General features: G+C 40.9%; 1 protein-coding gene across 6 annotated transcripts in view; it reads left to right on the top strand.

Annotated features, from left to right (window-relative positions):
* ARID1B (AT-rich interaction domain 1B) overlaps positions 1-26,493 on the top strand; it is a 311,674-nt gene that overhangs the window by 123,254 nt on the left and 161,927 nt on the right. The gene's annotated exons all lie outside the window — the stretch shown is intronic.

Genomic DNA, 26,493 nt, shown 5'->3' with positions numbered 1-26,493 from the left:
TATTTTAGACAGAGTACTAGATTATATGCTTGAAAGGAAGTGAATAGGTATCTTTTACTGATGACAACCAGGACAGATGGAATTCACTTTCTGGGCTAACCTAGCTTTTCAGGTTGCATTCAAAACGCATTGCACTTGCAGTCATTCAGATATCCCTGACCAAATCTGTGCAAGGGAAGATAATTTGTATAAAAAGTGACAATAAGAAGTTAACTGTTATATATATATATATATATATATATATATATATATATGATATTAAGTATTTATTTTTCTCCTTTTTATTTTCTTTAATTTGACTTCATTTACTGCTTCAACTTGAGCCAGCAGGACCTGAGAACATTCTAGACTGATGTGGGCTTTTGATTATTCCATTTGAATTTAAGCTGATAGTGGAGAGAGAGGAGCGAGGCTGTCTGTATAAACTGCAGAATGAGATAGAGGAATTGGGTAGCTGTGGTGTAAGATCTGCATTGAATATCTGCATGTTTTAACTTCCAAACGCCATAGAGTTCTGTTAGCTTACTGGATGCTTTTGCATCTTCAGAGAGTACTTATATCACATTTATCCAGTGGTCGCTGTGGGCCTTCTAACTGCTTCCTCTCCCACCCTGAAAGCAGACTGGTAATATCAGAGCTTTTGGTCTGCATGTTCATATTTACAGTCATGAGAAACTGTGAGATAAAAGCCAGTTCTAGCTGGATTCAACAGCAGCTGGGAGAGAGGAGTGAGAAATGTGAGAGAAAGCCCTGCAGATACTGAGGTCAGCACAGAATGAGGGCAAACAGGGTGCTCCAGGCACTCCCTACAGCCTGATGTCTTTTGGTGGGTGGTGGGTCTACCCTATTTCTATTCTACCTTACACTACTTATTACTTCCTTATTTTCAAGGTGTTTACACAAATGCTGAGCAATTGTCAGATCTCCATCAGATGGCTTTACGTAAAGGACTTAATGCTGAACAGCTTGCTTTTGTGGTTGAGAGAACTAGGAACCTGATTGTCTGGGTCTGGTGGTGAATTCACAAGGAATTTCTTTTGTTTCCTGTTAGTAGAAAGCTTGTTTATTACCAGTATTAGTGTTTGCCTTTTGTGCAAGCGTTATGTCTGTTGGCTAAATCACGGACATGGTGTTCTAGTCCCTTACTCATGAGTTTTCTGTGTTGGTGCATCATGTGTAGACGTGGTACCTTTGTCCCAGTGTTACCATGAGGAATGTGGAATAGTTTCTGCTGACTTCCAGAACTGATCTCTTTGCAACAGTTATAGTTCTTGAGCTTGGAGTATGTTTTCATGTAAAACGACTTCCTAGCAGTAGAACACCTTTAAAGATGTTTCCAGTGCATATGGTTTACATTCAGCTGACCACGGATTTCAGTGTGAGTGGCTGAAGAGTTGTGGTGTTTCTTAAGCATATCAGGAATCCCTGCCTTGACATTTGCAAGCTCAGTGCTACTCAAAGGATCTTCCTCACCTTGGAGTACAGATTGCATAAACATCCTGCCTTGCTGTGCAGAGTAGTAGTGTCTATGCAAGTACGCCAAGCAGGAGTCTGGGAACATCTTTCCTAAACTGGGTTGCTTCTCTGTACTGGAGAAATTTGAACCTTCCTGTTCCAAGAAAGGAATCAATAGAATCAAATTAGGTAATTATCTGTTAGAAAATATACTTGTTCAGATGGTAATGTGTTTGGAAGAGCCAAGAAAAAAAACAACCTCACTCCCTTATCTCCTAAATGGAAGTCATGTGGTCTTAAGCACTGTCCATATTTCCATTGGCACAGTAAATAACTTGGCTCTTGAACTTGTTTATGGATGCAGAAAGGTGAAGGGCCAGGACTGCCAGTAAAGTTATTTTCTTTATTTTGACACCTGGGAAGAAAGGAGTTGTGAACACTGTTTAATTTCAATGAAAAGACCATCTTTCGGTGCTGTGTTGTCTTCTTAAAGAAGAGCTCTGACACCATCCTGTGTGGATAGGCCCCATAAGGTCAATTTAGCTAGAAGAGCTGAATCTACTTCACTTCCCTTAGGCTGAAAAAAGAAAGGCAGTATTTGTATGAAAATAAGAAAAGCAAAACAAAACATCCAAATCCACTGTCTCTGCAGATTGGTCTGTGTGTATATTGTATGAAGTCTTGTTAGTGCCGACACTTGGCTATGTGAATACTTGATGTGAACATTGTGCAGTGGCCAGCAGTTGACTTTCATGTCCTGTAGTTTGGTACATTTTATCTGTTCTCTTCAAACTTAATTTGTTGAAGCCAGGAGGAGAAGCATTACTGTCCATAGGTATTCTGGCCATTGTTTTTACTGTGCGGCTAAAAAGGTTTGTAAGAGTTGGACGTAATCCACATAGCTTCTTTGTCATCCTCAGGCTCTGTATTTTTAGACCATGGTTGTCTGTACATTCCATTCAGTCAGTGTCATTGAGAGGTAGGGCATCAAAGGAAACCTTCTTACCAGTTACTTTTTTCTTCAGTCTTCCATCTGTGGAAGGACCCTTTTTATTGCCAGCAAAACACTGTGAACGTGCATTACCAGTTGCTGTGTCATTTGTGTTTCAAGATTTTAAGCTGTAGAGTATTTTTGGAGTGAAGAGCTGTAGGCAAGAGTTTGTCTCCCATTCAGCATATGGTTTCATTAAATTACGGATTCATTCATTAGATTACAGATTTACCATCAGAAAAGGTAGGACTGTTGGGTCACTGCTAATATTTTTCAATTTGGAAATAAAAATGACAACAAGGAGAAAGAAATCTGAGATTTCTGAGTTGTGACAATGTACGTAACAAAATTTAAGCATAAGGAATGTGAGGAAACACATGTTTTCATGAGGACAATATAAACCTTAGAAGCAGCAGAAGTAAATCTTTGAAGTGTAATTGCAAGGCAGTCTTATCCCATTTAATTGATATTTAAGCATTGGGTAACGTGGATCTTTGCCATTTAACTGACATTAATGACCTCAGTTAACTTTTGGTTTTGAGCTTTTTATTTTATTGCACTGGTTTATTTGTTTTATGTTAATTTCACTTTAGTGCTTGGATTCTTGTAAAATAGGTTTTTTCTCTCTCCAAAAACAAACATCAAACATCCAGAATATCTGTTTTGTTTTAATATTTAAACATTTACACACATCCTGGGCATAATTTTACATGCATTTTATAACATGAAAAAGAGAACCATGCTGATTGTAAATCTTAAACATCTGCATTGCAAACTAAAACCGTACTTTTTCTGTGCACCTTGCTTTTTCTGAGTTTTTCTTCTCATCATACTTTAAATACTCAATTTTTTTGTTAAATAATTGCTGGTGTTGCTTTTGGCCATCACACGCCTTTTTTATTATCTTATTCCTTTAAACCTTTTCTCTCCATCTGTTCCTCGGCATTGATCCCTTCTTTGGAATAAACAAACCTTAAAACAGATTTTTTTTGAACACAGTTCTGTTGCTGGTGGAGTTGTGCAATTGCAGTGAGCAGCTTGCAGCTGAGGATGCTTCTGGTTGGGCTGAGAGGCCTGTTCAGTGTCTGGGCCCTCCCGGGTCCCACATGGAGACACGCTGAGCTATCATGAGGCAACTGAGGGCAAGAACTTGTGACTGGTTCCCAATCTGTAGTCCCCATTGGTGTGTTACACTGTTAGCAGTGCTACCCACGGTCCTCCATAGAGATGAGTGAATGGCTCTTGTTACACTGCAACTTACTAACGTGGCCACACTTTCCTATCTAGGGCTGGACACTGGAATTTTGTTAGGTGGCTTCTAATTGTGTTTCAGTAGGGAAAGAGTGCTGCACTGAATACAGCATACTGCCTTCACTGCACTGATGTCACTGAGATGTCAACGTTAGTGGCAGCTGTATTTCAGATGCATTAGAAGACCATTGGCAAAAGATTAACCCCTAACAGGAGTCTGTATTTAAATTTTTCTGTATAGCAATCCAGATGTTTACTTTTTCTGGTTTCAGCAAGCTTTGGGATTGCCCCAGTATTTTAAGTAGCTGAGAAAGTGCTCACTACAAAGGAAATGGCTGCACACAAAGCCTGTTCAATCAGGTTAACTGGCTCAAAACAGCAGTAACGTCCTGGTGCCTTGCTCTGTTCAAGGAAAACGTTTGTCCAGAGTTTGCTAGGAACTAAACACAGCTTCATTTGTTCTGTATTTATCCAGTCATCATCTTCTCTGTTGGTTGAGGTGATCCATCAGTGATAGCAATTGTGGTTGAATTGCTGGTGATGCAATTGTATTTTTATATTACCTGTTTTTCACCTGTGGTTTTAGGAGCCTTGCTTCTGCTGATAATATGTATGGATTTTTGTATGTAGCTGTAGCTGTCAGCCACAGTGACCTACAGCAGGAGAGAGGACATCAGAGCGCTGCCACTGCTCATTTAACATATGGGTTAGGCTATGATGGAATATCTCATGAAGTTGCCACACAATGGAGCAGCTTTAGTACTGCCTAAAGAGATTTCATTATCTGTCATTTCTCCTTCTTTCCTCGTGATCTTCTGCAAGCTTAGTCTATTACTTAAAACGACATAAAAGCCTGTTTTGAACCACTTAGACAGCCAGGCATGAGGACATCACATTCAGACATGCTGTACTAGCTGCTGCAGCAGAAGAGTGGTAGAAGCCAGGGACCACTGTAGGCAGCTTCACAAACTGGTTGAGCTCCATCTTAAATCTGATAGACTTCTTGCACCTGCTCTGCTCTGTTTGGATAGCTGCTCCAATATTTGCCAAAACTGTCTTCTGTGTTTTTGCTTTTCTTTCCCTGCATTTGTCTTTGAAGTAGACTCGACTGAGCTGTCTGCAGCCTTCACTGTGAGCTATTGTCTGTCAGCACTAATTAGGCCTCTGTAACAAGAATTAGAGAGCATCTGGACTTCGAACATTGTAAGTGATGCAACTCTGTGGGTCAGTTCTGGATGTTTGATGTGTCAGTGGCAGAGAACTACTATCTTTTATGTTGTTGCTCAGTTCTTTCGTCATGAAAGCTGCGTGTCCCTCCTCTGCCGCATTTGTTGGCTGTGTTTCTTAGTATTGCTGTCAGACGTAACTAGGTCAGTGTACTACAAACAAACATTATAGGGCATGAAATGTGGACAGACTGCAGTCTCCAGCACTTACTTGCTCCACAAAAGAAAAAGGAAATAAAAACAAACAACAACAACAAAAAAAGGGGAACCCACCCCAAACTCTTCCATTTGGAGTTATTTGCTTAGCAGTACTCATGAATTCCTCTGTTGCAAAATTAGAAAGAAAAAGAGAGAGAGAGAGAGAGAATGGCCAATAACTACAAATAATGTGTCTTGAAAGCACCCATGTCTTTGGATACTTTGCATCGGGAAATACATATGCAGAGCAATGAGGTGATGAAAAGTTTGAGAAGACTGCTGTTCAAATCTTACGCTTTTGTTTTTAGGTGATGAGCACTTTATTCTGTTCAGAACAACTCCTGAAAGACTTTATAAATGCTGCATTTTCAAATGTTGTTTCCATATGCTTTACATGTCTCTGAGTGTATTTGTGCCCACACTGGCTTTCATGGCTATGAGAAATATTTAGATGTTGATTTGAACTTAGCAGTATTTAAGCACAATAATACGCAGTTTTAAATAGATAATAAATACACATTTTTGCGTGGGAATGTAGCAGATCTATTAAATCTCCCTTCAGGTGTTCCTTCTGGTTGTGAACATACCATAAAGAATTATGTCGTTTCTGGCCTGAGACATCAAGTAGATATAAATTCCTTTTTCTTCTTTACCTTGAGTTGTTTTTCTTACTAAGCAATAGGTTTTATTTTTCAGGAGATACCTTGTAAGACTCTGTATCAATGTTTCAGTAGTTTGCTGAAGCAGTGTTGGTCTGTCTCCAGAAGGAACTCATTGTTGGTTTTGTTTAAAGAGCTGGTCGCTCATTGCCTAAGTAAATGCATAGTCTTGTTTCCTATATATTGAAGACAGTTAATTTAATTTTTGGAGAACGCGTCCAAAGGAGGCCATAATTAGTCTGAATATGCATTAACTGATTGGGAACTGCATTTTGGGGATCTTTGTGGGCAGAAATGGAGTGCTGATGTGGAGAATTCTTGGTTGTTAGAAGGTTGGGGTTTCAGTTCTAACAGAAATTTATGTGTGGAAGTAAAAATTAATGTTGATAATTCTCACAGTGCACAAGTGTAACTTGGGTAAACAGTATCTTCAATCCTTTGTTTGCTCAAAGGTAGACGGCTTTTTTTGAGTTGCGAGACTTTTTCTTAGGTGAAGCAGCTTTGGTTAGGTTGGGTGTGCCTTTCTGTGATGCTCATTCACACAGTGAGAGACAGAGAAAAATTTTACATACCAGGCTGGCAAACTGCAGCATTTTTCTTCTAAATATTGTTCACGTTTCTGCTTGTGAGAAACAGAAGTGAACTGTGAAGGCCCACATGATGTACTATGAGAGAAATTATATATATGGATGTGTAATGCCTGGTTGGTTATAGCATCCCTACAAATACATGCAAAGACTGCTGTCATCTCCACTGAGCTTTTACCTGGCTATACAGCAATGTGTTGAGAGTTTCTTAAGTAATTGTGATGTGATTTCCCTATTTTGTACTGCTGTGCATAAGTGTAGCATGTACTTGAATGTGGCACAGCCACTGGGAATGTTATTTTTTCTGACAGTTAATAGGTATTTTCCCTTTAGTCAGTTTTCTATTTCTGAGATTTTAAAGGATTTTTAAGTTTCATGAATACAAAAAGCAACAACAGAAACCTGTCAGGGTTCTTGGACAGGTTGGAACACTTTGTCTCAGGTATACTACCAAATAACTAAATGCGTATTTGATGGTGTCTGGTTCATACAGAAGTGCCAATTTCTGCTCAGTTGAGCTGAGATACTCAGTTTTAAATCACCTGTAACTTTTATATGTAGGAACACCCCAGGAGAAAATAAGTTAGCGTGAGCCCATCTCCACAGTTTCTTTGTCTGCCACGGTGTAAGGCCCTTCCGCACAGCAGGCCAACATGGGGCCTTCACAATGGGTGCCCATTTGTCGGTGATGGTGGAAGCTGGCTCAGAGTGCTGATAATCTGTTTGTTCCAGCAGCAGGCCCACAACAGCTTTGGGGCTCAGAGACTGTGGGGCTTGGCTGTTGGCCTGTGACCCACAAAGAAGCATCATGTCAAGATGCCTGCAGCCCAGTCAAGGGGCTGGTGCAACAGCCCCACGGTGCTATGCCAACACAGAGCCAGTGTCTCCCATTGTAAATGGCCTTTTGTGTCTTCTCTGACAACTGTCTTTTCACAGTTGAAGTGATTGCTGCAGACAGGAAAAAATATTACTGTGTTGCTTGGAAAGGAATTGTAAAGCCCAGAGATATTTTGCTCACACAACATCACACAATTAGCTGCTGGAACATCGTGGTGGCACTGACAACCATGAGAGACCATGGCTGAGAGCAGGTGGATGTGGCATAAGATAGAAAGCTCAGAGAAAGAAAATGAATAGGAAGATGAGTGAGGAGCATACATGTGGCTGGTTAGCATTAAGGTCCCACTGAGGGCTATTAGGTTTTTAGAAGGAATGGACAAGGTATGAGGGGTGGGAGAGTTGCCCCCTGTGTTAAAGAGTGGATAAACTACAAGGAGCTCCCTCTGAGAAACAGTTGGGAACAGGTTGAGAACCTGTGGGTTAAGATTAGGGATAGAACCAATAAAGGACAGCTGGTGCCCGTGAGTTTACCAGAGTCTCAGTCTGATGAATGGCCTAAGTTGCAACAAACACCTTTGGGGTAGTCCAGAAGTAAACTGGACACACTGCTGCTGCTTGATTTGGTTCCCCAGTTGATGCCTGACATGTTGTTGAGTGCGTATGCAGGACACAGCAATTTAAGCTGACATAGAAGATGCAGCATAAACAAAAACAAACAAAAACTGCTCAGAGCTGTGTCGTAAGCTTTATACACCAAAGGTTTGTGGCAGAATGTTGTAGGGGCTACCAGAAAAGCAATCTCATGTTCAAAACCATCTTCATTTGAACCGAGAGGTAGCTCATCTTCACAGATGAATTGCTTTAAAACTGTATTTAGATGAATATGTATACAAAGACAGAAAGTAAATGGATTTTGTTCTCTCTTTTTGTGGTGAGATCACTCTTGAGAAAGTATATTTTAAATTAATCATTGTATTGAAGTCATCAGAAAGGAAGATTCAACTGCACAAAAACCATAAGTGGAACAAGCAATTCAAAATCCGAGAGCGCAAGCTAGGTAAGGAAAATCATGTTCACTGAACTCCATTTTTTTAATAGCACTACAATGAGCCCAGCTCTGATTTGTTTGAAATGCGGAAATCTACCTGAAGTAGCTACACTGAAGTCAAGACTTATATGAACAGTTACGCTCTCAGTACCTTAAGTACACTGTGGAAACGCGGATAGATGAAAGTGAATGTTAGATAAAATTGGATTTGGCATAGTAAATTTATATAGACTTTTTAGGTCTGTGCTATTTCTGTAGGATGCTGTTCTGTTTTGAATCTAATTTTAGTGTGGAGAACTCATTTGATTTCCTTTTTCACATCCATATGTGCTCATATGGTGAATTTATAGTCTTTTTACTAGGTTTTCATTATGTTAACTCTAATTATTATAGCACTGTTGAAGCAATGCCATAGTTCATATTGAGATATAAGTTCTTCTGTTTAGTCAGTGAAAGTATTTTTATTTTTAGTTAAAGATTACATTATCAGGAATGATGAGTTGAAAACGGTGGTGTTGTTTTTTATTAATGGAAACGGATGCCAGAGGAAAGAGTGGGTCCAGTTTTGTTGTTTTTGTTTTTTTTTCTAGACGAATCAAATAATTAAGGATGTACTAAAATTTACTGAAATTCAAACCTGGCTCTTAAATAGAATTAACATGCTCTGCAGATGTTGAGAGACGCTATTTAAGTGATACAGAATTTAAAAGCAACTGAAAATAGCATCTTCAAAGTATATGGCCCTCTCTTCCCTTCTAGTGTTTTGGTGGCTCACATTACAGCTTTTCATATGGGTGTATGAGACCTTCCTGCTTGGTCTTTCTGTGGTGGACATCCATACTCCTTGTCATTCTCTTCTGTCTGGAAGGTTGAGGCTGGAGTTAGAGCTGCAGCTCTGACAGCGTGTTTGACTTAGACCTCAAAGCTAAGGATTACATTTTAAGTGCTCGTTGAAATGTGGTGTTCTGTGGAGAGTCTGTTACAAAAAGTGCGGGATGTATACAAATGAACGCACTTACGTGTTTCTCTGAAAATACTGGCTACCTTTTCTCTACTTCTGTGATCCTGGTGCTGCCCTTTCCAGAGATGTCAGGTCTCGCTGTGCAAAATGCCACATCTGAACCTCACAGATCCAAGAGACAACAAAATGGGAAGCAGCCCTCGCAGAAGCAGGACAGAGGTGTTCCAGGAGGTGGGATCTGCATGGAGAAGGGGTGGGCATCTGTGTGTGGAGAGGGCGAGGGAGGATGGCAGCGTTTGGGGCTTTGAGGGAGGAACTTCGGGAAAGAGGTTGAGTTGAGATCAAACAGCAGAAAAAAGCTTGTATAGAACAAAAGGAGGGTGAAAATGTCGGTGAGGACATGGAAAGTCATTGTGAAAGCGTGCTTGCTGATGAATGAGAGTTGTGAAGTGAGGTGCTAGCTGATGAGGTTGCCTGGTAATTTTATTTGTTCTTCATGTTTCGGGAGAATATATCGCCTGTCTGTTGTGAGGACTCCTGTACAATTTCTTTCTAATATTGGATAATTCTTCTTTGCGGTCTCTGGCCTCACAGATATATCTGTGAAATCTCTCCCAACTGTATTGCTGCTGGTGCTTGCATTCTGGCGTTTTTATTGAATCGTTTTGTGACTTGCCGTAAACAGGCCACGTGGTATGATGGTAATAATGTCCAAGTGCTGCCTGTGCCAGAACTCCTGTCACACGGAGCATAATGAAGGCAGGTTTTAATAAGGAAGTGGCAATGCGCTGGCAGACTGTGTCAAGATAGTGTGTGTCACATATTTTATAGCGGTGTTTTGATAGCCCAGTGGTCTGTGTGTTTGTATATTTTTATAGCTAAACACTGGGATAAGCTACAGACAAGCATTCCTATTTAGGGTACTTCTGGGCCACCACTGCAATCTTTTTTGGCCTTGCAGTTGCTTCTTCCTCAGCAATATATGGAAAAAAAAAAGTCTATATCATCAGCTTTGCTTTTGCAGTGAAGAAGTAGGTGCAAGGAAATGAAACATAATTGCATACTTTGCTGGACAGGCTTTGACCTGAGCTTAAAGGTTTAAATGACTAGAAAAAAAAACTACCTATTGCTGCATGTGTTTGTTTTTTAATTAAAAACATGCGAATGGAACATATATCCTCTACTGCTGCATAATCAACAAAATATGCTTAGCCTGAAGTGCAGTAGAACATAAATGGATGAACAGAAAGAGAAACATCAGCTGTTGCAAAGAAGTCACTGAAGGCTTCTGTTGTTTCTTGTGTAAAAGGAAACTGGTACAGTAGAAATAGATTAATTTTTATTCCGAGGCTGATCTTTTTACCATTCAGAACTTTTTAAGAGGATCCTTTTGTGTTGGCAGCTTGCCTCTGAGAAAGGACAAACAGAATAAAGTCAGATGTATCATTATAACATGAATTAAAAAACAAAATTTATTTTGTCTGCAGAAACATGGGCAACCATATTCTGTTCTTGAAATAAGACATGTAATTCAGCTTGTACGATGTCAAGTTTGCTTGAAATATTTTCTTAGTTTGTTTCCCCGTGCTCTTCTCTCACCCACTTCCTTAACCTTCCACCTCCTTTCCCACCCCCTGCAAAAAGGGGAAAAGAAGAGAGAGCAGGAGGGAGAAACTGAAAATAAGTTTTTGCTATGTCAGACATGCTCCCTTTCCACGTGGAACAGATGGAGAACTTTAAGCTGGACTCATGAAAGGCCAGAGAAGATCCTTTCACTTGGATCTGTGCATAGCACACTGTGTTGTCTCATGCAGAACATGGAGCTTCTTGAGTTCATTACTATGACTGGAAGATGGCTCCATTACTTAGGAACTTTTTGCTCACTTCTAGCTTAAATGCAGTTCTGATAGGGAGTTAATTCTCATTTCTGCTTGCGCCTTTCTCTTATTTAACTATCTTCCCTGTTGTATTTATTTCCTGATGTATTTGCCAGGCATGATTTTAATTTAGGTAGTTCATTTCAGTGTAAGTTTTTTTTCACCGGTATGCTTCATTTGTAACAAGCGAGGTACATAAAAAACAGCAGCCTAATTTTTCTGTGGATTAGGAGTAGCTCTCTGTACAGTAATAGTTTTGGAAACCATTCGAAACACAACATCCATTATTTCAGAGCCGCTCAACTTCTGACATCCTTTTTGCTGTCCATGGTTATTATGTTGTTATTTATAGCATCTGAATTCCAAACTGTTAAAATTTATTATACCTTGAGAAGTCATGTGGATTAAATGTGAAGAAATATATTTTTATATATAATCTTTTCTCTTCCCCTGCAGTGATACTGTGCACGCCAATTGTATCACCGGAGACACAAGATTTTGCCTCTTAGGTTTTCAGAGTACACTCAGTGTCACATACACAGGTCTGGCACACCAGTATCAAAAGTAATTGTACATTTTGACCCCCTCCTTTTTTTGTTATTTCATTAGAGTACCTTCACATAAATAGGAAATAATTTGCTGGTGTTAAGTTGCTTTATAGATAATTCTCATGAATTACCTGGAACAGATATTTCATTGACCTGAAGAGGAATAGCGGATTCCAGTTTCTCCTGTGTTCAGAAAAACTAAGCACTGCAATTTACAAGTTCAAGCTCAGGATAGTGACCTGGCTGCTCTGATTCTTGGCCTTTGAGGTAAACGGCTGGTTTATGTCTTCTGATCTTGTGGTTTCTTGTTTCATACAGCTGTGAGAGCATCCCACAGATGCTTTTTTTTTTTTGTCTTAAGGTGGGCAAGACCATTTCTAATTCCAAACTGTCTTTTTGCTACAGTGAGCTGCTTAACTAAGCTGTCCTTATCTTGGGAATTTAGTCTTCCTCATTTCATGTGAGAAAATGCTTGATGAAGGAGTCTTCCAGCCTTCCTACGATTGTGTTTTATGTCTTAACAGTTGGAAGTATGAAGATGAGTGTAAACAACCAATAGCTTAACTTCAACCCAGGCTTTGAAGGTCATTGTAGAGACAGGATTCAGTGGCTCAAAGGTCTTTGTGTGGCAGGATAGATTTTAGGCTATGTTTTGTTTGTCTTGGCTTCCTGACTTTTTTTCCTGCTGATACAGTTCTGCTAAGTCCTTCTGAGCCATGTAGCTTCATAAACAGATGTGGAACCTAAAATCCTGGATTTACACTGTTTTATGCTTTGTGAGGAATGGTTCCCTTGGTATGTGAAGACATCTCGGTTCATGACAATTGGTCCATCTCTCAGTAAAGAAACCTTTTCCTCGGGACTAGACAGCCCTAACATTGGAAACAGTTCCTCTGCCTGGTTAAGGTCTGTTGTGACAGATACTGCATTTGTAACTAAGGAACACATATTGGCTCTGAGCATGCGAGGCTGAGGGAGTGGAATTTCTTACTCCTGTCCTTGATGGCAGGATCATGTGAAATGAACAAGCATTTCTAGCTCCTTTTAAAGAGGATCTTGTTTGTGTGGTGATAGATAAAATCACCCCTATGAGCTCTCTTTCAGTTCTTTTGGCCTACCTTGCAAGCCACAAGAATGTTTCTTCTCTCACATAACTGTGAAGGTGACCTTCCTTTTGCAGGTACCTTTTCCGGGGAGGTGGAAGAAATCCCAGGAGCTGCTGCAGATTGTTCCAGGCCGTGTCCTTGCTGGGCAGCGTGGTCCTGTGCCCCCTTTGCAGTTTCTACACAGGGTGTTTTTGAATTCTGCTTAACTGCCGCTGTGCAACGTGTAGCCAGGCTGTTTGCTTCCACTGCCAAGGCCCCTCCTCATATCCACCATGGCTGAAGGTGCTTTTTCACTTACTGGCAAAAGCATCTCAGTCCATAGGGATGCTTGTAGCAAATAATGAGATCATACCCGTGTAGAAGCAGTTGGATGTTTTAAAGTATCCTACAAGATTGCCAGGGTGAATCCCCTGCTGCCATGACAGAGAACTCGAGCTACTTCTGTGCTCCCACTGAACCACACCACCATTTCTCATTTCTTACAAGACCCCCTTGGGGCACTCTGCCCAAAACTTCATGGAGCTCAGCTCTGTCTCAGGCTTCACAGGCTCAAATGATGTGCTGGGAGGGAAGGCAACAGTAGGTCTTTACCTGAAAGTCTCATTGACCACTTCTGACTGCGTGAACATGCATGGGGATTTCTCCTGGACCTCTCCACTTACACCCTTTATAAATGTAATGATGGGCTTGAAAACAGGTAAACTTCTGTTACATGGAGATCTATACAGCACAAAGCCCACATAAGCATTCACTTTTTGCATTCCTGTTCCCTTCCCTTCCCTCTGCTACCTGACAGTTCTTTGGAAACTCCTGCATTGAATGGGATCAGAAGCCACATTGGCACGGAGCATGCCCTGTCCCACAGGCACAGGGAAGAATCATGGGGGGATGACATAGTGATGTGCCAGACAGGAACAGTGACAGGGTGCATCTGGACCTGCTGTGGGAGAGTTCCTGTGAGCTGTGCATATCAAAGGTCTGAAATTGCTCTACATATCCTTTCTTTTCCTCATGAAATTGCTGTTTCCAGCTATTTTCAGGGAAGTTTCACCGTGCTCAGGTTTTAAGTTCGGGCAAATCTATCATCGATGGTTAAAAAGTTGGATTGATTTTAAAACAAGGTTCCCTCTTGTTCAGAAACACACTGTCCCATTTACTCTTAACATGCCCAGCCATGTTCATAAGCTTTGCTCATGTTCTTCTAAATGAAAATGTCACACTTCCTTTTCCAGCGAACTTGTGAAACTGGTCAAACTAGCCTGACACAGCAGCATAATACTGCACTCACTTCTTCGGCTTTGTAGACAAAATGCAACCCTAACAATGCCTATGTCTGGCTCGGGTAGATTAAAGCCTGTGCTTTCTTGTAGGATAAATGATGTGGAAATCTAACTCACCTTGATGCGTCCTTTCTGGTTTTTTTCTTTCTCTATTTTCCTCTCTCCCTCTCTTCTTTTTCCACTGCCCCTATCTCTTTTGAAAATAGTGGAGAGAAGTTCAAAGCGATGAGGCTCGCTGTTCCGCCTTGTGGAGTGAATACGGAGTGATAGCTGGGGGAGTGGGGAGAGACAAACATGGCTGAAGTGCTGACGTTGAGATGGCGGCTCTCTCTTCTCTAGGCTTTTTGAGCCTGCAAAAGATGGGAGGAGATAGCCCATTTGAAGGGGGGAAATCTAACATGGGTCACTTGAAAGCCAGCATGTTGTGGAGTAGTTTACGATCTTCAGATCTGTTGCATTCTTACTAATGCTTTTTACACAATTTTCCTTTTTGACTGCATAGCCCAGGAAGGTGAAGGTCAGAGGAGTGATTACCATCAGCAGCCCCCTCATTTCCCATTTACATGACAGAACAGCTTCTGGGTTTTGGAAGCTGACTCCAAACCACTTCCAACCATATCTAATGAATTTCTTTACAACTTGCCTGTTGTCTTCCACTCTCTCCAGCATACTTTCTCAATACGCCTTTATGTTCCCCTTTGTCCTTGTCCACCCAGCAATATGTACCTGATGTGCTTGTTTCTGTAGTGCAGCAGTAAGCTGGAAACAAGTATTAATGATGCAATGATAAAATGAACTGAGATGTCACTTCTAATTACAAATATCCTATGTAAATTTAAATGCTTAAGAATGTTAGAAATTGCTTACTTAGCTGAAGTTCATAGGAGTATAGGCATTAATGTTAACTGTGTTATAGAAATGGAGGAAGGGAAGAAGTAAAAATAAACATGCAGTTCTGAGGACAGAATCTAGAACAAGTTGCACAAAACAGTAGCATCTTCTTACGTGCGGTGGTCAAAACAGTGATGGCAGCGATGCTTCTAATTGTCCAATTTACAAAGTGAAGAATGACCATGACAAATAGCTTCTGGGATTACGGAGTTTACTGTAGTTACCTTCCTCTTGTAGATAAAAAACAAAAAAAGGCAGTTTTCTTCCTAGTTCCAGGCTATTTAAAAAATAAGAAAGAAAAAAAAAGAAAAAAGAAAAAAAAAAAGGTGGGTAGATACAAAGAATATTGAATTGCAAATATGGTACATTCATGCATTTGAAGTTTATGCAAAAAATAATGCTATATTCTCCCCTTTATTTTCACTTCGGGGTAATAGTAAATAAGAAATCAGGCTTTCAGTCCTATGTTGTAGTTTATTAAAATTTATAAAAGCTAAATACTGTTTCTTGCTGTTTGTTTCATGTTCCCAGAGCTGGTTTGTTTATCCCCAGGAAGAGGTGGGAGTGTCTCTAGGGATGCTGGCCTCACAGCCTGAGTCTGGGAACAAATTCATCTAACACAGCACTCCGAAATTAAAAGAAGAGTTACTGGTTGGTGGTTATGGAAATCTGTTTTGGTAACGTTACACCACAAAATCCAAATGTAATTTGGAAATAACATGGGCAGGTGCAGCAGTGCTAATATTCCGAGTATCTGGCGTTTCCTATTGTGAGAGCTCGGTTTAAGCTGCTTACAGAGGTATTTTTTTTTAAGCATCAAAAATTTCGCATCAACAGCTCAGCCTTTCTTAAAAATGACTTTAAAGAAAAATCTGTTTAGACATGGTATTTTTAAAAAGCCAAACATAACAACAACAAAACCCACAACCCCGTCTCTTCAAACCAGTTCTCCAAATGCCGTTGTTTTCAGCAAAAGATGTAAAACAAGAACAGAAAAACCACCCCTTTGCCTGTGGTCAGTGCGCGGGACAGAGCGCTTACCGTTGCCGTGAATATGCCTGTAAGGTGTGTTGGTTCATGCCGGCGCTGCTGCTGAATTCCTCACAGAGCGGCCCTTCTGTGCGGGCAGCCCCGGGCCTGCGGACAGGGAGAGCTCCTACAGCGGGGCTGAGGAGCAAGGCCTGAGCGGAGGATGAGGCACAGAGGGAGCTGCAGGGAGGGCAGGAAGGGTGGCAGCTGGCAGGAGGAAGGGGCAGAGGTAGGAGAAAGAAAGCCAAGATCTGATGAGCAGCCGAGGATGTGAGCAAATAGGAGGCAACGGGGAAATAAGACCTTATCTGAGTTGATATCAGCAACCTTGACTTTCATGTCTTAACTTCTGATCCTGTTCTGGTAACCTAATGCAGTGTTCTAACAGACAGGGCTCTGTGTATGAGTGGGCATTAAAATACAGTATCCTTACTGTATGAGCATCTGTAAAAACAGCCTATTTCATGAAGTACATATTGGGCATCCATGGCCTCCAGTCGTATTCTGAACAGCTGTGATGCATTTTGATTTGTGATGTTGTGTTTTTTGAGAAGGAAAACTTTAGAGAAATAAGCTGCCTTACGTATCTGAGATTTTCCCTTATGAGTGGGGATCAGTAGCATCTTTCTGTTGTAGAACTTTCTATTGTAGGGCTTCAGGTTTGGTTGGCTGTGTCTGTGGTGTCGCTTGTGAAGTGATGTAGTGGCTTGAGTTGCAGTGAATGTGGCTATCGAGATGCTTTTTGGAGATGGAAAAGCAGTGTTAAATGTGATGATTAGACTTACTGGTACCACTTCCCAAGCAAGTTATGAATGCTACTTTATACCAGGCTTCTCCAGCTTTCAGGAGGACTTTGGCACATAAAGAATCCTTTTGCAAAAAAAGGTAGGATTTCACACTGGCTTTTTTTCCTTGCTTCCAAATGTTAATATAGTTCCTTTCACCTCTTAATAAAGAATTGAAATATCTTAACCATTCTGCTGATAGGCTGTTATTCACACTAGGAGCCAAAATAATCTGCGCTCCTGAAAGCTCACAGAAGCAAATAAATACTTTTATCAGGAATGAGCTTGGACTTGAGAGTTAACTGCTGTCTCTGCTAACACCCGTTATGTCGTGCAAGGGGAGAAAACCTGATCAATTTTGACTACAGCCTTTTATGCAGCAAAAAATGTTCTGCCTTTTTACAGTTTTTCTTCTCTCTTACCCTTAAAGTACCTGAGTTTAAAGGGGATATCTGAATGTCTCTCCGTGGAGACTTAAAACAGCCTTTGTGCAGGTATGTTGAGCAGTGTTAATAACAATGGTTTCTGGCAATTGTGAAGTGGGATCTGACCAATTTTAGTAAAATAGTGGCGCTGAACCCACAGAGCTGGCTTTTGAAATAGTGTTTCAGTTGGAAGTGAATTGAAGTGATGTTTTATGAACAGTTTCACACCTTGCTGTAAATGATAGACAGCTGCTAGAGGAGGTAATAATCTGTCTTCATGTTTGATGCCTTCTTTTATCAGGCTGAGGTTTTTGACTGAGTCAGATCTATTGATTAGCATTAGTTTACTACCCAGGCAGCCTGCTTTGCATGGAAATGTCATGGGCTGGGGATACTAAATGCATGCCAAGCAAGAGCTTGAACTCTGTCTAATGCTGCCTGGCAAATTACATGTTTGTGGAATGTTTAGTGAGGGTAATAGCTTTGCAACCCCAAAAATGTTAAATGGGGTCATTTTTATCTCCTGTGAACAAATATTGGGGGAGTAAATAACACGGTCACATGGAAGATATCCTATGCTTCTCTTTGCGTTATGGAGTATAAGTATACGCAGTGACAGCGTGACTGGAACACCAGAAAGTTTGGGCTGAAATCTGCTTCACAGCGACGGTCTGTGTATGGTAGAAAGAATGAAAATGGAAGAGTGGGAGGAGGAAGGTGATCTGCATCATTACTAGTAATGAAATTAAGCTGCCTCTTCAGGAAATAAAAAACTAGTTGTAAATGAAAGAATACAGAAACAATTTGGGGAGACAAGAATTTGGTTGAATGCAATGTTGATCTAAAATACTGGGGGGCTTGTTTTGATATTCCTATTGTGCTTGCAGGGTTCCAGGTGCAACTCTGTATAGATGCATGGTCACTTTGAAAGCAGAAGCTTCAATCTAATGCTGCTCAGTAATTATGTTAACTGCACTGATGGAAGTTAGCAGAATGCTAATTGTAACCTTGGGGAGGAGGAAAATACTCTGGGTATATTTAGCAAAACTTTCACCAATGCAGTATTTTACATTAGTTTTAACATTTTGAAATATACGTATTAAAAATCAGAATTTTTAAAACAAAAACCAAAAAAGAACAAACTCTGGATATTTTACTGTCAGAAAGGCCGTAGTGTGAAGGTTAATAGTCTGATTTAATCTCGTACTCTTCTACTTTATTGTAATTGTTGTGTATTTTCAGGCAGCTCCCCCCCCACACACTGTGCTCCCTTTATGTGCTTTCATGTGTTTCTCCAGCTTCTGTTTCCATACAAGGTTAATACTTCTCCATACCATTCTGAACCTTCATAGATTGAATCAATGCCTAATGCGTGCTTTTTCTGCCACTTACAAATAAAGCTAACGTTTCTTTTAACATTGTAATTTCTTTCATGCTATAGAAAATATGTTTTGTTTAGCCGGTCATTACAAAAGACTTAGGATGCACAGTAGGTGATAATCATTCCTTGAAGTTTCTGGTATTCTCATTCCACATACACCCCTTCAAATAGCAGCATTACTATTAGAAACAATTCAGAATATAATTTGGGTTCAAAAGGAAAGAAAAGGGTGGGGGGGAGGCAATTTAATGTAAGGATATTGTTTATTTTAAAGTCTCAGCATCCTGTGGGTGTGTGGTTTTTCTATGTTTGAGCAGTGTTTTTAGCCATTTCTGAGAACAGTGCTGCGTGTTGCACAAACATGTAGTGATTGCTTATAAAAAAAAAGGTTGCTTTATTTCATACTTAATTTTAAACAGTAAAGGACATAGTGTTGTTTAACTCACAGATAACATCATCTGAGAAAGGTGGCTATTAATTCCAAAGACCGAATGTGATGGAAATAAGGGAAGAAATGTCGAGGGGCGGAGAAGCATCTCGTGATGGTTCTTGAAAGAAGATGCAGCCCAGTCTGTATATCTGTGGAGAAAACAATCTGCAAATGCTGAAATTTGCTAACAGTTTTAAAGTGGAGCTAATGTGTGGCATGCCTTGGCAAGCTCTATCTTGCCAATTTTTCTTCATCCCCTCAAGCATATGCCTTGCTTGCATAACCGGTTTGTAGCCACATGGATTCAACGTTCCATGCTGCACGGAGGCTGTGCAAATTTATCACTAATACTAAAAGAACATTCATGTGAGGCTGTTTTGAACAGCAAACGAGATCTAAAAGCTCTCAGGTATTACTTCTTAAAATAAACAGGTGACCTGGTGAGCACTGCATATGCTCCGCTGTGTGTGTCACATGGCTCTGCGCACCCCAGTTCTGCACTCCATCGGAGGAGGGGAGATCTCTTTGTTAGGAGGAAAATCCCCCTGCATAAACTACCCCTAAATGGTCTTCAGCTTGGCTAGAATGTAGAAGGCCACAGAGCCCCATAACATTCTGTTAATACTTTTCCATATCCTAGTAGAAGCCTTTCTTTCCAGCAATGCCAGTATCTCGCCTGAATAAAATTAAGTTTTAGTTCCATGAAAGAAAATGTTATCAGCGTTCTTAGCAGCTGTGAGGATTGTGCTATGCTGATTAGATGTGACACACAGAAGAAAAACTGCTCCAACAAGTACAGCTGCCTCTGGCCCTGGCCTTTGGAGGAGATGTAAAACTGAAGTCGGGCCACCTGTAGTCAGGATGGGTTCCATAGCAAACTAGCAGCAGAAGAGAGGAGGCTGTCCCAGCTTGTGGCTGTGATTTCTGTAGGGATGAGGGCTGGCAGGTGTGGGCACAGCTCTGTGCCTGCCCGGTGCCTGCTGTGCAGCCACTCCCCAGGCTCCGCCTGCAGACCAGAGCTTCTCCTGCACCTGGCAGGACAAGAACTATGCTGAAAGTTCTTTCTCATTGCGTTACAAACAACAGGCTGCATGAACTGAAGAATTTTCAGACTGTTCCGTGAAGTGCCATTAGACTCTGGTTTGTTTGTGCTCTGTTTGTTTTGATTTTGTTTTCTGGCAGGAAAATGCTGTCAGCGTGCTGCTAGTTGTGAGATGCTCAGAAGATGTGCACTGAAGTGCAGTTGGTAGCCTCTGCAGAATGGCAAAGGACAGCTGAAGTATGTATTCTATAGGAAGCCATTAATCTTCCTCCAGAATACACTATGCAATCAGGAATTTCTCTGAAAGTTGAGTAAATGTGCTTGCTGTATGGTCAGGAAGGAAAGGCTAGTATGAGTTCAAAAGGCATATATAATAGCAAGGGGATTCGGTATTCTTACAGAAGATTATACTGTTACATATTACAGAACTTGAGTATCTCGAAGATTAAAGCTTATTTTGTTACATTCGATACAGAGTACATGTGACTTACCACCAGTCTGTAAAAGTCTCTTTCGAAATGTAGTTTAGTAGCGTCACAAAGAAAGCATCAGGATTGTACTTGAATCTTCAAGGATATTCCTGCTTTCTCTCCCCAGCCTCAATGCCACTGAACTGCTCCTGCCAGCGGAGGATGGGTGGATTCTGTCCCATCATTGTTTTCTGAGCTAGGCTTAAATCTGGCAGGCAATGCAAAGAAGCACTTAATGAGCTGGGATTTTTTCTTTTTTTTTTTTTTTTATTATTATTATTATTGTAATATTTAATTGCAGAAACTTAACTGGATTTTAACATTTAGCATCTTATTACTTACTGTAGTAAGTAATGGTGAGTGATCTCCTCCCGAGCTCTGGTTCCATGGACATGGAGATTTTTCAGACAGGTTTCGTGCAAAACTTCTGAAAAACATAGTAAGATTTTCCTTTTTTTGCTGATTTGACTAAAAGGAAGGTATGGAAAGAGCAAACAGGTGGAGGGAGAGGGGGGGTGAAAGAAAAGAGATGAACGATGTGAACCAAAACATGGTTAAATGGATGTATTCCTGTGTGAATTAAGTTCTGTTTATTAAAATCTAGGAAAGGAAAATGGTGCGCGGAGTCAAAGTGTGTCCTTTTGCTGCTCCCACTTGCACGCATGCTTGCATCCTGGTTTATTTCCATGGTCGCAGTGTTGATTCCTAGCAGGAGACCGAATAGAGGCATGGCCTCTCTTCCCAGATCAGTCTGAAGTCCTGAATTGCTGCCCAATTCTGCACAACATGCATGCAGTCCCCACCCTCCTGTCCAGGTGAATACCCATGCATTTCAGATGCAGCCCAGCTTCCGGTCAGTTTAGTTAAAGCAGCTTGTGCAAATGTATCTAAACCAGGCGTGTGTATAAGCGTGTGCATGTGTGAAAATGAAAAATCTTGTCTGTGTGCAGCTAATCCTCAGTGGTGGGGGACTGCGCACGATTGCTGGGCTTTTTTCTGTGAAAAATAATCAGTGGTGTTTCCCTATAGGCCATTTTCCAAATGCTGGGGAAGAAAGGAAACATCATATTCCTTTCCCCACTGTCTCTTCTAGCATATTGTTATTGCTTCTGCTGCTGCTAACAAGTACAAATAACAGTGTTACATTATTTGGCTGCTTTGGCTTTTTAGGAAATCTACAAAAGATGAATAATCTCTGTTCTTTGGTATTAACCAACAACAAGAAAAATCCAAACCCCGAAGAAGCAAACAAAGCATTCAGCCTGGTTACCTGCTAATTGCTCTCTGTTTTTTCTACAGCCTGAAGAAGGCCCCAAGGCTAACATGCCACTTACCAGAGCTGGCTTTCAACTTGCAATATGTCTTACAAGCCTGTCTTCCTATCCTCTTTTCATTTTCTTGCCTCTTCGCTGATGCAACACAACTGTTGAGCTGGCTGCTTTGGGGGCTGTGGTCGGGGAGACACCAATATGAGAATTTTGTTTCCTTTTTAAGGTAGTCTATTTTCTTGTTGCTTTTTTCTTAAAGTTACCAGAGTGAGGAATAAAAGCTGACAGAGAACAAGTAGGATTTTATCCTTGTAATTTTAGAATATGGATTCTCTGACAGCCAAGGCATAGCAAGAGTCTAATTTACATCAGTTCCTTCATATAGGGCAGGCTGAATGGCAAATCTGGAGCGGGGCCCTGAGCGTAAGCCCCACTGAGTGTACATCGCAGCACTGGGTCTCACAGTGCAGGGCTGCTGCAGGCAGAAGTAAATACCTGCACCGTTTGGCCCTATTCAGTAGTACAGTAGAACAAAATGTGTAAGGGGGAGGTCAGGCATAGAGGTTGTGGTTATACTGAACTGTTAGGAAAGCATTTCTTTGGGGCTTTGGGAAGAGCACTTAATGAAAAAAAAATGCAGAAGGGTTACTGCCAGCAGATTTCCATTTGTTAATTCCATCCGCTTACAGCTTAGATAACATGGCTATTCTGTTAATTCCAAAGACAAACAGCTATCCAATAGCCTGTCATTTCGCATGAAAACATAAATATTTAGTGCTCTTCTGAGTGGAATTAAGTATATAACTTCTAATGTATTACTGCTTCTGGGAATATCTTTCCTCTACCAAATGCTGTTGAAAAGTGAATATGAGTAAGTTGCAGTTTTCCATTAAGCTCGTCTCTCTGCTCCCCTTATTTCATTCACGGGCTGTTGAGTTGGGTGCTGTGTGCTGGTCACTGAAGTGCACCAGCTGGGGAGCGTGTGTGAAATGAAAACTGAGATGTTTGTTGATGTGCGGAAGTAAAACTGGATCATTAGCAGAACTTTCCCTTCTTTTGCTCTTCCGGGACTTCGTGTAAAATGGGAGTGGGGGTAAAAGGAATTTTCATCAGGCTTGATTCACTAAAACCTTGTCAGTGTCCGAGTACCATCCATCAGGAGAAGAGGCTCTGTGTGTGTATGCAGAAAACTGGAGGACATGGAAAACTCTGACTGCATCTCGCAAAACTGCATTCAATTACTTTAATACGTTCCAAAGCAACAAACAAACAAACAAACCAAAAAAGCAGCGCAGGTGTTACGAGATTTAGTTACATGCGTGTTTTGCATCTCATTCGGAGGTTTTCTTAAACAGCTTTTGTGAATTGTACAATTAATTTTTCCTGTACTTACAACCAAAGGAGGACCGAATTATATGGAGTCCTCCATAGTAGTTAGATATACTTTTTTTTCCCCTCTGTTATGCACACAAAAACTGTTTTTACACAGGTTTACACTAAGACCACAACACATAAACTCAGCAAATAAGAACAGTGTTTACTTGCTGATATTTGCAAAATGCAGGAGGTTTAAGACAGCCATCCCAATGTTTCACCCTATGGAAGTGCACAGTGGAGCGCTGTGCTGAACCATGCACACACGGCAAGCTACAGCTCATTATTACATATGGTGCTGTCTGTGCTGTTAGAACTATGGATCTCAGTTTGCTTGTTTTTGAGATTTTGCTCTTGTGACACACAAGTCTGGATAGTTTTTCAGTAAGGGAATGGGGACTTACATGATTATTACTAAGAGAGAACAAAAGTTATAGTTCCATAAAAGCGAAGGTTTGTACGTCATGTTAAGTGAGATCTGTGGAAGAGAACTATACTGAGGGGTATGTGGTATATATACATAAAGCTACTTTACCTGAAATGTAACATTCTCTGTTCTTTGCGTTCTGACTGATGTCAGGATTTGCATTGAAGCATGGATGCAACAAAGCTAGGGAGCAAAATCTAATCGGGCCAAATGGAGCTGATTCCCATAACTGAGACTGAAAAAGGCTTTATTTGTAATGTTAACGTTGGCTGCCTCTTGTGAAGACACGTAAATTATGTGCCCAGTACAACAAAGATGATTTTCCACAGAAAGGTAGTTTGTAAGATCCAAAGCCAAATTCTGTGTAAATCGGCTCCACCTTTGCTGTCACCATCCTTCTCTGACTAAAATAACTTCCAACTCGTGTAGTGCTTTGAACAGTAGCTTCTGTTAAAGAATTGCATGAAGAAATTATTTTTATACACACATATATATAGATACATAGCTGCTAATGCTGTGGAGGTGAGAAGACATCTGCCTGATAGCTCTGAGCTGTCATAGCTGGCTTTGAATTAACACTGTTTCAGTAGTAGAAGTTGCCATGTATTTTACTTCTGTTTTGAAGAGTTTGTCTTCATTATTATCCCAAGAACTCTGACCACATCATGCAGTAGTTACTTGACCAATTTAAAATGGGATTAGACTTGTTGCCTTCATATTCAGCAAGCCTCCTGGAAGACAAGCAACATGAGGAGAAGCCAGAGCAAGTTGTCCTTTCCTGCTACTTAACATGAGCTATCAACTGAAAAAGCTATTGTAGTTATTCCTGATAAAACTGTAACATGGGGGAGGAGGGAGTCAAGATGAAAGAAAAAATGATGGCTGTTAACTTTATAATGACTTGCTCGCTGCTGCAGCCTATCTCAAGTGAGAGAATGATCAACCTTTTTCTTTTGGGGTGATGTAGATGGCTTTGATTTGCCTGCATTTACTTTTTCTTCAAGATTAAAGAAAAAAACATATCTTGAAAAGGGACAAAATACTGGCAGTCATTCCCAAATTTCTGCTGATACCTGAAGCGTGATTTCCCTCCCAAGTGATTTACCTTACAAGTAATGCTGACTACATGTTTTCAGGTTTAGTTACATCAACACACGGTAAACTGTATTCCGCATTTGGTCAGTTAGTGCACGTTTCACCACAGTATTCCACACATTCCTCCTCCAGTAAGGTAAGTGCAAATTAGAGAATGTAACAAGTTAAAATAATTATTCACTTCTTCTCTTAAGGCAAAGGGCAAGAAAATGTTGTTTTATCTCAAATACCAAAGTGACTTAACATTTCAAAGTGTATTTTCCAATTTGGAAAGCCTGGCTTTGCAGGAAGAGGCTTCCTGTACACAGACTGTGTCCAACAGTGCCTTTTAGGACAATATAATGTTCATTTGCCCTTCCCCCCCCTCCCCAAATGGCATGTGTTTTGGGCACTCGTAGCTTGCAATAGCAACAGCAGAGTGTCGTGGCATCAGTCATCAGTTTCGGTGTTTGCAGTTTGTTGCTCTGGCCCATCTTAGTAACAAAAATCAGTGGCAGTAGCAGGAACTGTGCAGCACTGGAAAACCTCGCGATTCCAGCTTGAGATCTTCACAGGAACATGAACCCTGCTTGTAAAAGATGGGTTTATATATATAGGTACGCATACATGTATGTGTTGCATCTGTATTTCAGTGAGTGGCTTGTAGGGGATTTTTCTGAGGAAAGGATGTCTGCTGCTTTAGGATTCATATTTGCATTCTGAGATTAAGTGTGTGCGTGGGACAATGGTGTGCTGAGGTGCCATTTCAGAAACACCTGCAAATTCCAGTTACCTTCTAAAGCAAGGTAGCACACTGAAAGTAAGTGAGAGTTCTTTCTATGGAATGTCCAGTTAAGTTATAGATGTCTGCTGCAGAATGTTGCAGATGCTGAAAAAAATATATATGGGTTCAAAATAAATACCGGCCAAATTGGTGGAAGAAAACTTTCATCAGATATTACTTAGTGCAAAGGTGTGACCTCTGGTTCAGAAAGTCTTGAGTTAAAAATCACTGAAGATAGGAAATATATCTGAAATGGATGAATATAGCCAAATAAACCACACTGCAAGCTTGGTGGGTGGCTGAAGTTGTGAGTGAACCCATATGCATGCAATGAAAGCCAGAAAAATGTATTCCCTCAGCAGTATCTGCAGAGGAACAAAACAAACATGACCCCTGGTTTAGGTTGCTCTGCCCAGTATTGCGGATTACTTGCTTGAGCTGAAGAGAAGAGGGGCTCTGTAAATTAAGTTTGCTCAGGTTGCGCATGCTCTCCCGCTCTGCCTGGAACTCCCAAGTAGTGATTCCTTGGTGCTAACTCTTCCCACCCCGCAGAGATCTGCCAAGGATCCGTGCTCTCTTTTCTGAGTCGCTCCTTCACTGAAATGTCAGTATCATCCTTAACGTTCTGGATTGCTCATCTATTACAGCCAGCGTCCACCTACCCTCTCTGCTATTTTTATAAAGAAACCAATGGTCTTCAGCATGTCCATATCATTTTGGCCAAAAAGGAGAGTAGAGATCAGGGTCTTACAAGGAACCATTATTTACTTTCTAGGACGAAGTACATTCTAGGACATGAGCTAAGTTTTTCCCCGAGGCAGTGTCACAACTCCGTTTGAGTCCCAGGGGTTTCTGTGTTCATGTTTTCATCCAAGGGTCTGAGGCTCCCTTTTATTCCTTGCATGTTTTGTAATCAAGACAAAAAATATATATATACTATATCAAGAGGACTCCAGCAGCTTCCTGGATCTGTGACTAGAATATCCTAGTGCCTGGTGTTCTGAACTCAGGGGCTGTCACTGGTTAAATGATGTGGTAAGGATAGGGTCAGTTACAAAAGGCACATGATGACCCAAGCGTGTTTCA

This window comes from Excalfactoria chinensis, chromosome 3, assembly GCF_039878825.1.
Source record: "Excalfactoria chinensis isolate bCotChi1 chromosome 3, bCotChi1.hap2, whole genome shotgun sequence".
NCBI classification, from domain to species: domain Eukaryota; kingdom Metazoa; phylum Chordata; class Aves; order Galliformes; family Phasianidae; genus Excalfactoria; species Excalfactoria chinensis.
Note: the sequence above shows the minus strand (reverse complement) of the source record. Positions and strands in the feature narration are given on the sequence as shown.